This window comes from Macrobrachium nipponense, chromosome 3 (assembly GCF_015104395.2).
Source record: "Macrobrachium nipponense isolate FS-2020 chromosome 3, ASM1510439v2, whole genome shotgun sequence".
Classification (NCBI taxonomy): domain Eukaryota; kingdom Metazoa; phylum Arthropoda; class Malacostraca; order Decapoda; family Palaemonidae; genus Macrobrachium; species Macrobrachium nipponense.
In genome coordinates this window covers 135,521,566-135,534,892 of record NC_087202.1, presented here as the reverse complement: position 1 = coordinate 135,534,892, position 13,327 = coordinate 135,521,566, and the positions used below count along the sequence as shown (strand labels likewise).

General features: G+C 35.7%; 1 protein-coding gene across 1 annotated transcript in view; it reads right to left on the bottom strand.

Annotated features, from left to right (window-relative positions):
• Positions 1-13,327, bottom strand: part of LOC135222077 (uncharacterized) — a 112,041-nt gene that overhangs the window by 69,134 nt on the left and 29,580 nt on the right. The window lies entirely within an intron of this gene.

The window sequence follows — 13,327 nt, the reverse complement described above, 5'->3', positions numbered from 1 at the left end:
CAGTGCAAATCTTGTTTGGAAATCCTTTGCGTTCCAAGATTTGCATTTCGTTCATTTACGCAAAGGAATGGCAATGTACAGCTGACGAATGTACATAAAGCTGAGTACCTTCGGCAGCAGGCAAAGGAACGGTAATGATGCCACTGCTAGACCACTCTCTAAGCTGAACCTTGGTATGTACATGGATCTGCAAGACCCTAAGACAAAACGATGGGATAAACCAGGAGTTGTGGTCGGAATTGGCACGAGGAGGGATTACCTCGTGAAGACTGGGAGTGACCGCATCTATTGGAGAAAATCAGAGGTTCCTACAACCTCATCACCCTTTTATTTTTGGCGTTGGGTGGCGAAGCTTCAGGATATGGAGATCGTAAATCACCTGCAACATCACCTAAGCCTGATACTCAGTTATCAGTTGCCTTACCAGTACGACGTAGTGGACGTCATAACACGGGCACCAGAGCGTTTAGAAATAAGATGGGACTCGAAATCATATACTAAATAAGGACCTTAAGATGCCAGGATTCCTTGTATTGCACCTGCCATCTTGGGAGAGGGTGTGAGATTGCTAACTACACTTTGGTGTAATTAGTTGTATAACTACATACTGTATTTATACGTAACAAGTATTTATTATAATTGTACCTTTTACTCAAACTGTTGAGTACTGTAATTATTACTGTTTACCTTTTACTGAAATCTACAATGTATTTTCGTTTCTGTTAAGAAGCTGCCATACAGTTAAGTTTACATAATATATGAAACAACGAATTCGTGTGTTCTTTCTTGCCCTGCCATGAAACAGAAAAATCCAACACATGGTAATATGTTCTTTCCCCTTTGTTCGTTTCCTCATTTGTTCTTTGAAGGAAGTGTCGAGATACCTGTCGAATACTAACCTCACTTCATCAAAATTGGTGGCCATGTTGCTGAGGTGGTCAAGAAATACTTCAGCAAAATCACTGCAAATGTCTTAACTATGTCAGTTCTTGGATATTGGATCCACCCCAGGGTTATGCCATCGATAATTATAACTTTATACTTTGGCAAGGCGCCATCACTTTCTCGTATGTAGTATGAGGCATACGTGACTTTGGTTGCTTCCATCTTTTGAACATTTTCATTTTCAGATGCATCAGTTGTTGATGATCCTTTGGCTGGAATGTGAGTGATCAATTGTTCATAATTGGCTAGTTGCTCAAAAGAGTGGAGTAATTTTGCTTTGTCATGAGCTAACAAGGCTACTCTATCTGATGCAAATGAAGGTCGTGGGTCTATGCCAAATTCATAAGTGCCAATACATTCCTACAAATCAACTGGTGGCCCACTTCTTGAGGTGACAATGTGTCGCTGCATCCATGCTCCTCATTGGTCTTTACTAGCTTCCGTCTGAATTGACCTCTATCACGGCATTTGCGGTTTTGATTGTTTTGAGCTTCTTTGTCCTTTTATCCGACACACAAGTTCGACCTTCTGTCGGGCGTTCAGTTACAAACTCCACATTCATTGTCCAATCTGATCTCGTTCCAATGTGTCTTTTGATGATTTTTCATTCATAACTATGCTAAGCCAACACTAGTTGGAGTCTCAGCGTGTTGTCTAAAAGCTACATCATTATTCTTGGTTTTGAATGACACCTGTCTATCAGATCTGCAAACCCCCACAAAGTGTTGTGCCAGCACACTTGCACTTTTATCGACATATTTCTTCGACTGTAGATTTGATTCTTCCTATACTTCCATAAGGTTTTGAGCAATGTGGGGGGTTCATGATCAGCAAATGTTCCATGAAACTTCCATGGGCTGGAGGTTGCAATATACTTTTTCTCGGTATCTTGGCTGCTTTCAAAATCACTTTCATATCCGACTTTAGATCATCTTCATTTGATGCACTAGCTATCGGACGATCTTTACTTTTGGTTGAAAGAATCTGCTCAGCTTTAGCTTTATCTGGTGGTCGGCTGAAATGAACATCTTTGATATTATCTGGGATCAGTTGTGTAAGATTTGGCTGTATCGAGGATTTTCCGGTATTGGGTGTTCGTTCTCCTCATGCAGCTGGATTTACATTTGGTGAACATCATTCGTATTCAATACGACATCCTTACTGTCATAATTTAGCTCAGTTTCAACTATGTCAAGGATCTGAAGGTCTAATAAAAGTTGATCAAATTTAACAGCACCTGTTCTCGGTTGCTTAACTTTCAGAATCTCTCTCTAAGCCTTAACTAGACATGTCAAATGATTTTTCATATCCTCAGCAACTGCTTGTAATGGATCAGGTGAGCACAGAAGATTGCTTAACCTGATACGCTGTATTTCACTACTTGTTTCTAGACCAACGTTTTAACTGAGTCCCCATATTTTTAGATGATACATTATGAAGTTTACCCTCTGTATCTACTACATGTAGCCATTATTGAATCACAGGCAGAAGGTCGTCCTCCATTCTTCCTCTTACTACATGCAGATGTAGTATCTCCTGAACTTGATCCTTTATCAAATCTAGCCCTTGCATTAACGACAGAATGTTCATGAGTGACATTTTTGTAGCAGTTTTTACAATAAATGCCATATTTTAATAGTTCACTGGATGTGGCGCCACGTAGTCGACTGTTTAGGGACACCAATTCGGATTCACCATACCTACAATGTTCACTGGATGTTGTGATTAGTTTACCAGTGGCCTCAAGTACTGAGTTTTTTTTTTTTTTTTTTTTTTATAGTTTTTGTAGTCCCATGACCCTTTTGTTTGGCATATAAAGCGAAGTCCAAAATCTGTTTTAGACCTCTTTTCAGTTGAAGGATCTTCCATAGTGTGATCAGTGTTTTTAACTTCTACACTATGGTTCTTCAAAATGGCTCCTCTACTTCATGGTCCTTCAAGGTTCTTACGAAGATAGAAAACACATTAATACATAACATTAGTTCCAGTAACAAAATTTAATAGCAAATTGCAAAGAATCTAGTCCTGGACATACACTACAGTCTATAGTACGAAAACCTATCTAACCGCAATTGTTTTTTACACACACACATATATATATATAGATTCAATCTAAATTGTATCCAATCGTTTTGATCTCTAGATGGCAAAAACAGATTCCTCGTGTAAAAGAACAAATAAAACAAGCTTTTAAGCATGTTTTCATCTTCTCTGGTTCCAGTAATTATGGCAAAAAGTATATTTTATTATTTTATGGCAGCCATCTTGGATTTTGTCATTTTTCCGACAGTTAACAGTTGCAAAAAATTCCAATTCTAATTTTTTTTAATCTCTGTTTTATAGTAATGCAAAATCAAGTGGTAGCTCACTTTTAACAAACATTTGATACGAAATTACAGAACGGTACTATACACTAGCAGGAATGTAACACGGAAAACAAACTACTGAAGGAAAATCTATCGTTTTTCCAAACGCTCATTGATTTATTCGTCTAAAGTATTTGGTTTGACTAATATAAAAACACTTATCTTCCTTTTTCGTTCTTTTGTATGATTACAGGAACTACAATTTACGTATAACGTGACAATTTCATCTTTAATTTTTCCTTGGAAGTTTAACTCTCTTGACGTTTCTCTCGATGGCTGAGCGGATAAGTCGGCTGTCATCCACGCTCGACCATGAAGAGGAATGGGTTCGAGCCCTGGTCTTATCTAACTCGCTTCCGAGAGGGATAGTGAATTCGATATCATACGTTATCACTTGCTTAATATTTCGTTTTATTCAATTTTTTCGTAATAGTGACATACAGTTGTATATAGCATACATTTACACACATGCATATATATATATATATATATATATATATAATATATATATATGTGTGTGTGTGTGTGTGTGTGTGTGTGTGTGTGTGTGTGTGTGTGTGTGTACACAAAGGTCTCTGCACTTAACGAAAGAAAATAGTTAAGTTCACCTGAAAACGACTTGCATACGAAGACCGACTCGAGATTTTCTGCTGAATACCGGACCGTGAATCTTCTTGGTTGTTGTCAGCAGTCAATCATCTTGCAGAGGAAGCAAAATGGAAGGATGCGAACTCACTTTTGAGCCACTTACTGGAAAACTGGCTTTCCGATCTTCAAGCAGCCCAAGGTAATTATGAGCTTTCGTTAGGACCGATAGATTTCCACTAAAATCGATATATTTCTTTTTTTTTTTTTTGATCATACGAAAAGATTCGCGCATGGTGATTGAATATCAGCTTTGTCGAGCGAGAAATCAAAGTGTAAGTCTGTTTTTTTTCCTCTGGTAGATTCCCGAGTGTTAATGTAGCAAATGATGAGATAGTAATTTGCAAGAGCAATGGTTCTATGGAAAAAACGGAATAAAATGTTTTTCTTTAGTCTTAGAATTCCCTTGTCATTTCTTAGACCTTTTATGAAGATTTATATATCGATGTCCAATAGCTGGCATCCATAGATAACTGAGGTTTTGTTAAGATTAAGCAAATCCAAGTTTATCAGCATTTACTACTTATTATGCCTTAAATATCCAATCATTTTATATCTAAGAATATTCTTTAAACTAATTTCTTCGTCAAATCATTCACATAATGTGCATGAATGAAGAAGAGAATGTTCATATGTAGATGTGATTCATAAATGTACCTTCTGTATGATTCCAGACTTTGAATTTGCTTCCTTGTTCCCCATTCCTATGTCTCTTGCATCTCTTCCAAGAGTTGTGGCTCGAGGTGCTCGTCCGTTCCATCGGACTCTTTGATAGGAAATACCTATCAAGAATTTAAGAGAGTAAATCTGGTATCTCATTTTCATCAGTTAATTCTGCAACAATTGACTGTTTTTTTTCAAGATTAATTGAAAATAACATAAAGTAGAAAAGTCTTATGGTCTAGATACATAGAAGGACGTTCAGCAGTTTCATCTCTTTCTTAAAAAAAAAAAAAATAATGATAACAAATCAAGCATTTCATCATAAAGAAGCTACCGGGGGCGATATGCTAAGCAAGTGCTAATTCATGAGATTTTATATGATTCACGAGCACGTAAACTTCCTTTTTCCATTTCAGAAATGAAATTAAATCTATCTCATTTTTCGGTGAAAAGCGCCAAGTGTCAAAAATTGGAATCATCAATTTACAAAAAAATGAATTTTAATCAGGATTCCACTGATTGCGCCTACTTCCACCTCATAAAAACAGGACATAATATTCGACGATTTCTGCATAAACTGTCGGAACTCAGTCGTGTCATTTGTGATGGAGAAGTCATATTTTACATTAGGAGATATGAAACTCATTCCCATTAATTGGTAGTTTTCATTAATGTTTAATCACTACAGTTTATCCTGCGTGTTCCAGGATTTTTTCTGTTTGAAGTATTTGATTGGTAATCATGGAAATATCTTTTGGACGTTAGCTGTTTTTTTTTTTTTTTTTTTTTTTTTTTTTTTTTTTTTTTTAGGGATATTTGTCGTTTGAAAAAGGGAATTTCTTTACTATTAGATGGTAAAGATATATATATATATATATATATATATATATATATATATATATATACATAACATATATATATCTATATATATATATATAATATATATATATATATAACATATATATATACATATATATATATATATATATATATATATATATATATATATATATATATATATATATATATCCACAGGGTGTCTCAAAAAAATGTACTCACTCTTAGAATTATGAGAAAACCTTTATTTGTGGACATAGAGCGAAAGGAAATAGCATCGAATACATGAGACAAATGTGTTTGAAGAATCATGTTTGCGAATGTTCAAATTGATGACCATTATTGTCCAGACAACGCTGATAACGCGCACCAAGGGATTCGCAACGTCGCGAAACATGTCATTAGGATATCACGAGTGAGTACATTTTTTTGAGACACCCTGTATATATATATATATAAATAAATATATATATATATATATATATATATATAACATATATGCAATAATATATATATATATATATATATATATATATATATATATATATATATATATGCATAATATATATATATATGATATATATATAGTATATATATATATTATTATATATATATATATATATATATATATATATATAGATTATGCATATATATATTTATATATATATATAAATATATATAGATATATATATATATATCATATATATATATATATATATATATATATATATATATATATATATGTAATAAAAAATTCCCTTTATCAAACGACAAAATCCCTAACGTACCGGTGGCCTGAAAAAGAAAAAAAAAAAAAAAAATAGCTAACGTCCAAAAGATATTTCCATGATTACCAATCAAGTACTTCAAACAGAAAGAAATCCTGGAACAGGCAGGATAAACATAGTGATTAAACATTAATGAAAACTACCAATTAATGGGAATGAGTTTCATATCTCCTAATGTAAAATATGACTTCTCCATCACAAATTACACGACTGAGTTTCGACAGTTATGCAGAAATCGTCGAATATTATGTCCTGCTTTTATGAGGTGGAAGAAGTAAAGGCGCAATCAGTTGGAATCCTGATTAAAATTCATTTTTTCGTAAATTGATGATTCCAAATTTTGACACTTGGCGTTTTTCACCGAAAAATGAGTTAGATTTAATTTCATTTCTGAAATGGAAAAGGAATTTACGTGCTCGTGAATCAGTATATAAAATCTCATGAATTAGCACTCGCTTAGATATTGCGCAGGTAGATTCTTTCTGAAGAAATGCGCGATTTGTTATCATTATTTTTTTTTTAAGAAAAAGAGTGAAACTGCTGAACGTCCTTCCTTGTATCTAGACCATAAGACTTCCCTACTTTTATGTTATTTCCAATTAATTTTGAAAAAACAGACAATTGTTGCAAAATTAACTGATAAAAATGAGATACCAGAATATATATATATATACATATGTATATATACATATATCATATATATATATATACATATATATACATATATATATATATATATATATATATATATATATATATATATATATATATGTGTGTGTGTGTGTGTGTGTGTGTGTTTTGTAGTATGTACATACATACATATATATATATATATATATATATATATATATATATATATATATATATATATATATTATATAATATATATATAGATATATATAACTCTATGCATCTATCTATAAATATATAAATATATACATACATATATGTATGCTTGTATGTCCCTATAAGCTTGGTACTCCTTCTTTTATTTTTCCTGTGGCCTTAGCCAAATACATATATATATATATATAGTATATATATATATATATAATATAATATATATATACACGTACAAACTTTAACCACAGAATTAATTTAAAATCCAATTCCCTACACCTACTCAGAGAAAAACTTACACCCAAAGAGATTATGAATGAGAAGTTAATCCCCGCCACCAGCGGGATTCGAACAGTTGCCTGGTTTGGAATAATCGAAAGTACAGTAACTCTAGCCACTGAGCCATCAGAGAGATATAAGTTGCTATAGGCTCTGCTGTATATGTGCCTTTCGAGTATAGGTGCACCTCTTTGATGGCTCAGTGGTCAAAGTCACTGTATTTACGTTTTTTCCCAGCCAGGTTGGCAGTTCGAATCCCATTGGTGATGAGCGTTCATAATTCTCCTTGGTGACATGTATATATATATATATATATATATATATATATATATATATATAGTATATATATATATATAAATTCTTCTGGTAAAACAGGATAAGTTTCAAGTATAAAAGGCCAATTAAAACACTCTGGTTTAAAGCTTAGGACCATATTTTGGTGGACTGACTCCCACCACTATTAAGTAGTGAATGAGGAAAGAAGTTTCAATGGTGAAATATATAGTGGGAGATATGCCCTTTATGTCTGGGGTCACCTCTGAGCCGATGTTGGTTCTGTTAATTGTCTTTATCCCCTTTATCGTTTCCTTAAGAAAGATATTGTCTATATGGTCAGAGTCCCTTCACTGATAAAACAACAAGATAATAGGATCAGCCTTTCCAAGGGAGCCTGGGACTCTGACCATAAAGACAATCTCTTCCTTAAGGAATCCGACCGTAAAGACAATCTCTTCCTTAAGGAAACGATGAAGTGTATTAACACAATTAACAGAACCAACGTCGGTTTAGCGGTGACCCCAGGCATCACCTAAGGGCATATCTCCCACTGTATATTTCGCCAATGAAACTACTTAACTACTTGGTAAGGGTGGAAGTCAGTCCACCAAAATATAGTCCTTAGCTTTAAACCAGAGTGTTTTAATTGGCCTTTTATACTTGAGATATATATATATATATATATATATATATATATATATATATAGTATATGTGTGTGTGTGTGTGTGTGTGTGTGTGTGTGTGTATGTATGTGCCTATGTATATATATATATATATATATATATATATATATATATATATATATATATATATATATATATATATATTTGTGTGTATATTTAAGGAATAATTATGAAAGCAAATTTGTCATCATCTCACAAAACTACAGTAGTGAGTTAGTTAGCGACGCACTTCACGCTGCCAACTATGCTTGCATATCATTAAGCCTTTTCCCAGGGCATGTAAACTCGTCCGCGCATTTACCGAAATTCATTCAGCGGTTGTTTGTGGACTTTGCGTCCGAGGAACGCTTACTTCCTGGTACGTTTTAGTCAGAAGCATGTAAATACTTGACCCATTTCAGTCTGAAGTCACGCAACGTTCAGCAGAGGTTTCATCTCTTCGAGTTTATTCTGCTGCAGTTCTCTCTCAGATCAGAAAACAACAAAGTATTCGGGTGGACTCAGAGAAATTCGTGTAATGCACTGCTGGGCACTAGTCATGTCAGCATTTAATCCGCAACAGAATCTACTACGACGAACAAATCCTAAAATAGACAGTTCTTCGTAAGAGAGGGTGGTCCCCAAGTCGAATTTTGTTGTTGTGTCAAACTGGTGCCAAATCATAAACTGACACTGGAATGCGTTTTGCACTTCTGATCATTGGAATCGGAATATAGAATTTAGGCCAAAGCCCTAAGCAAGCGGTGGGATCTATTAGGTCATGCAGCGCTCAAACTGAAACGGAGAGTATAGTAGGTTTGCAAGGTTAATAAGAGGCAAACCTCGCAGTTGCATTAAGGGAATTGTTAAGAGAGGGTGGAAATGAAGATAGAAGAAAGAGAATATAAACGGAGGTAGAGTAAAAGGCATGAAAGAGGTTGCAGTTTGGGGCCAAAGGGACGCTGCAAAGAATCTTAAGCACCTAATGCCTACAGCGCACCGCGTGAGGTGCACTGATGGCACTCTCCCCCTACGTGTAAACTTCTAATCATAACTGAATGTATGTGGCGTAGCAGAAAACATAACGTGTGAATCAGGTTGTTTCTGGTAAATATCATTCATAAACGTGTTCTCACTTTTTCCAGCATAATGGTAATCATCTAGGCAACATATTTTAACTATTTTCAATACCTCAGGGTTCATAGCTGGGGCCAATTTAGTCTCTCATGAACAGCCTAAACAAAGAAAAATGCAGTAAAGGTGTGAGAGTTTGCCTGATCCCCCTCCCCACATCACCTGAAAGTGAATCAGGCCAACCGCCCACCCCCCCTACCCCACTACAAGGTTTACGATAAAATCTCCCAGATCAGTGATCTTCAACCAGGAAGATCTGGTTTTCCAGCAACATGAGTCGATATAGTATAATGAAACTCTGGTTCATTAATCGTGAAATAAATAATTAATTTAAAAAATTTTTTTTTTCATTTATTCTAAACAATTCTGGACGCCTTCATCTTTTTAAAATTTCACAAGAGCCTTCAGCAGACAAAAATTTCAGGTCATATTTTTTTCCGAAAGACTAGCATTCTCTACAGAGCTATACAAATGGCATAGGACAAATCTAACCAACATTATAAGGCTATGGAGCTTAAAGTGATAGGAGTATTATGTCCTTTAACCCCAGGGAGCATGTTTAGCCTTCAAATAAAATAAAGAAAGAAATATCTGATATAAAGCACGGCCCTTTAAACTGAATGAAACAGCTACAATCAGACTCTAAAGACAATGAAAATTCGATCTAACTGCAATAACCCGCTCCTATCTGCTTGCACTGGACACCAATGAACAACGGAAAAGAAATCCACGCAGGTAAAGGTAAGTCTTGCGGCAGACAAGAGTGCAACTCAAGATGGTTATGTTTGTGTGATAGCCAGGGGTAATTAACCTTTGGGAAGTGGTGAAGGTGAGTGGAAACCAGCTATGATATAGATAATTATGAGAGATTTCGAACACAGCAATATCCTCAACACACACAAATATATATATATATATATATATATGATATTATATATATTATATATATATATATAGAAAAAATATAGTATGGTATATTCTATAAAAGAAATAAAAATTTACATAAAATCTCATACTTTACGTAGCGTTTGATAAACCTTAGTTCATTTCAAAATCCAAGACAGTCGCTGTGTATTTTTTCTGTTCTTTAATGCAAAAGTCGTCATTATTAAAATACGTAATGAAAATGAATTATATTTCCTTGAAATCTTCTTCCGCGTTGACCTCCGGCGAACTTTCACCAGATTGGCTTCAGCGTCTCCAAAGAGTTTCACGGTAATTCCTTTCTTTTGCTGGATCTTTAGTCATCTATATATAATTGTAGATATATGAGCATGCACTTAATTAGAAAAAATGGCGAAGAATTGCTCCAAATCTCTATCATCTGCTGGACGTGACTGACATTCCAGGAATCCGCAAGACTTCCCGAAGACAGGAGCACTAGTGAAGACGAAAAGACTCCAGAATCCAGACGCGTATTAAAAAAGTGGGGATAGCTCCGTGTCTAAAGATATGGAGAAACTGCGAAATGAACTGAGGTAGAAACCGAAGGTTAATTTTGAACAGATAGAAAGAAATGATACTTTTTGGAACAGAGAATTCCACGAGATCAATGCCATTGCTTAGTTGGTGAGGCAAAGAGGATTCTGCTTTCTGCGAGAAAATGATTAACTTCTAGCAGAAGAGGAAACCATCACAATGTCGATGTAGGTGACCCAACAAGGACGAGTTTTGTGTGGGAAATCATTCCTGAGGATGGCGGTGGGTGCTTCCAACGTGACTGAGAGGTGCTGGAGTCGGTCGGACATGGGGGTTAAGTTCAGTCCTATTTGTGCCTTTTTACATATGTGAAATCGACTTCTTCTTCTGTTGTGTGCCTATTTCGCATATACTGCAGTACGAACTTCTGGCGTGGCGTAAAAACCCGTAAGATAAATGATTGCAAATATGCGAAATAGGTTTTCCTTTCCAGTTTGGTGACCACCACCTTCTGCGGTGCGTCAGGAGCTCGGACATCGAGGAACAAACCTTCTGGGTATTTGCTGTATTATTTCTCTTGAGTGCAGCCAAGGAGGGTTTGCTTAGCGGAATGAACTGGTTCGGGACTGCAAAGGCAGCAGGTGTCTCCTACATGTAAGCTGAGACGCTTAGGATCTTGGATAGCCGATGGAGCTGAGAATGGGGAAGGGCCCATCCCTGGTGAAAGTAAACCCCCATTTCGATGGACGCTCTGTTGTGAAGGAGGATGTCCCAGCGGTGAGATCACTTCTGATCGGCAAAGGCCACAAATCTATACCTATCTATTCATATATCTATATATAGATATGTATATGCATGTGTGTATGTATGTACACACACATATATATGTCTTCATATATGTGTATGTAATTATTATGACTACAATGTCATCTTAACTTCTCGATTTCTTTACACTTTCTGAATATGCTTGTCACTACAAAGCTTGAGATCTAAATGAAGAACCAGATGAAGAATTTTCGAGGCATCTGGCAGGAAATCGAACCCAGTTAAGCAGAGTCAGAATTTCATCATTTTGGTGAGAAGACAGAGAGAAGGAAATCCAGAAGTTTGCTGCTGTCTCTCTCCCTCTGCCATCAAAGGTTTTGTCAGATCTGTGTAGGTAGGGAGTTCTAGACAGATCACCTCTTGAGAGACCTTTCCTTGGTCGCCACAGGACCTGATTCCGTTTACAATTCGCTTAATCTTAAGGACAGTGAAGAGTTGGTCCTTTTTTATTTGGATCTCTCTCTCTACTCTCTCTCTCTCAATACAAACACAAACACACACACAGACACACCCCACACACACACACACACACACATATATATATATATATATATGTGTGTTGTGTGTGTGTGTGTGTTTATGGGGATACAATCCACAATGATGTAAAATACTTCTGCAGTTTTACAAGTATAGTTCTTTTGTACAAAGGATTTTATATCATTGTGGGGATCGTATCCCCATTTACTTTGAGGTACGACAGAGTACTACCTAGCTTCCGCATATATATATATATATATATATATATATATATATATATATATATATATATATATATATATATATATATATATAGAGCAAGAGAAGGTTATCAGGTAAAAACAAAAACAGAAGCATACGAACATAGAGTAATGAACGCTGGAATGGATGGTAGGAGTAGGGAACGAGGGTTGTTGTATAAGAACCCGAGAGTAAACATAGTGAATGACGGCAGGATGAGAGAAGAGGCGAGTCACAGAATGGTTGAAGCAAGGAAGGCAGCGGGGTGCATCCAACAGACTGGGAAGAGAATTTGGAGAGTCTATGGAAGCCAAGGCTGGAATGTATGGAGGATTGGTTAAGATAAATCATCTTTTTAGTGTAGAAATGTGCAGGTTGATTCTATACGATTGGAAAACGGTTGAAGCCCCCGAGAGAGTTCTCTGTGAAGGATAAGAAGATTTAAAAGGTTGAGAATTCTGGAGATATAGAAGAGGTAGGAAGGTTAGCATAGGTGAAGGCACGGATGAGAATCTTTTGAGATGGGTTGGTCTAGTAGGAAGAATAGACTAAGAAAAAGACTAAGTAGGTGAAAAGAGTGTGAAATTAAGCAGAAAGAGGAGAGTGAGACTTGCATGGAGCTAGGTAGGTGTAGTGGAAGAGGAACCGGTGTGGACGTAGTATCCTTTGATTCAAAATCGTGAGTGTGATTGTAAACTGAATGTGGATGAATGCCGCAGTGCACGCAGGTGGTAAGATGGTGACATGCTGCTGATGAGCTTTCCTGGTCAGTGTATGAGGCGGACATGTTGTGCTCAGCAATTATAAAAAAATGTAGCAGTAACCATTATATTTGGTTTTCCTGGGGTCATTCTTTGTTAGGGAAAATGGCTTCATGTTGAAAAAGATTTTACACTTGATTACATTATCTTACCTGACTGGAGACACGCT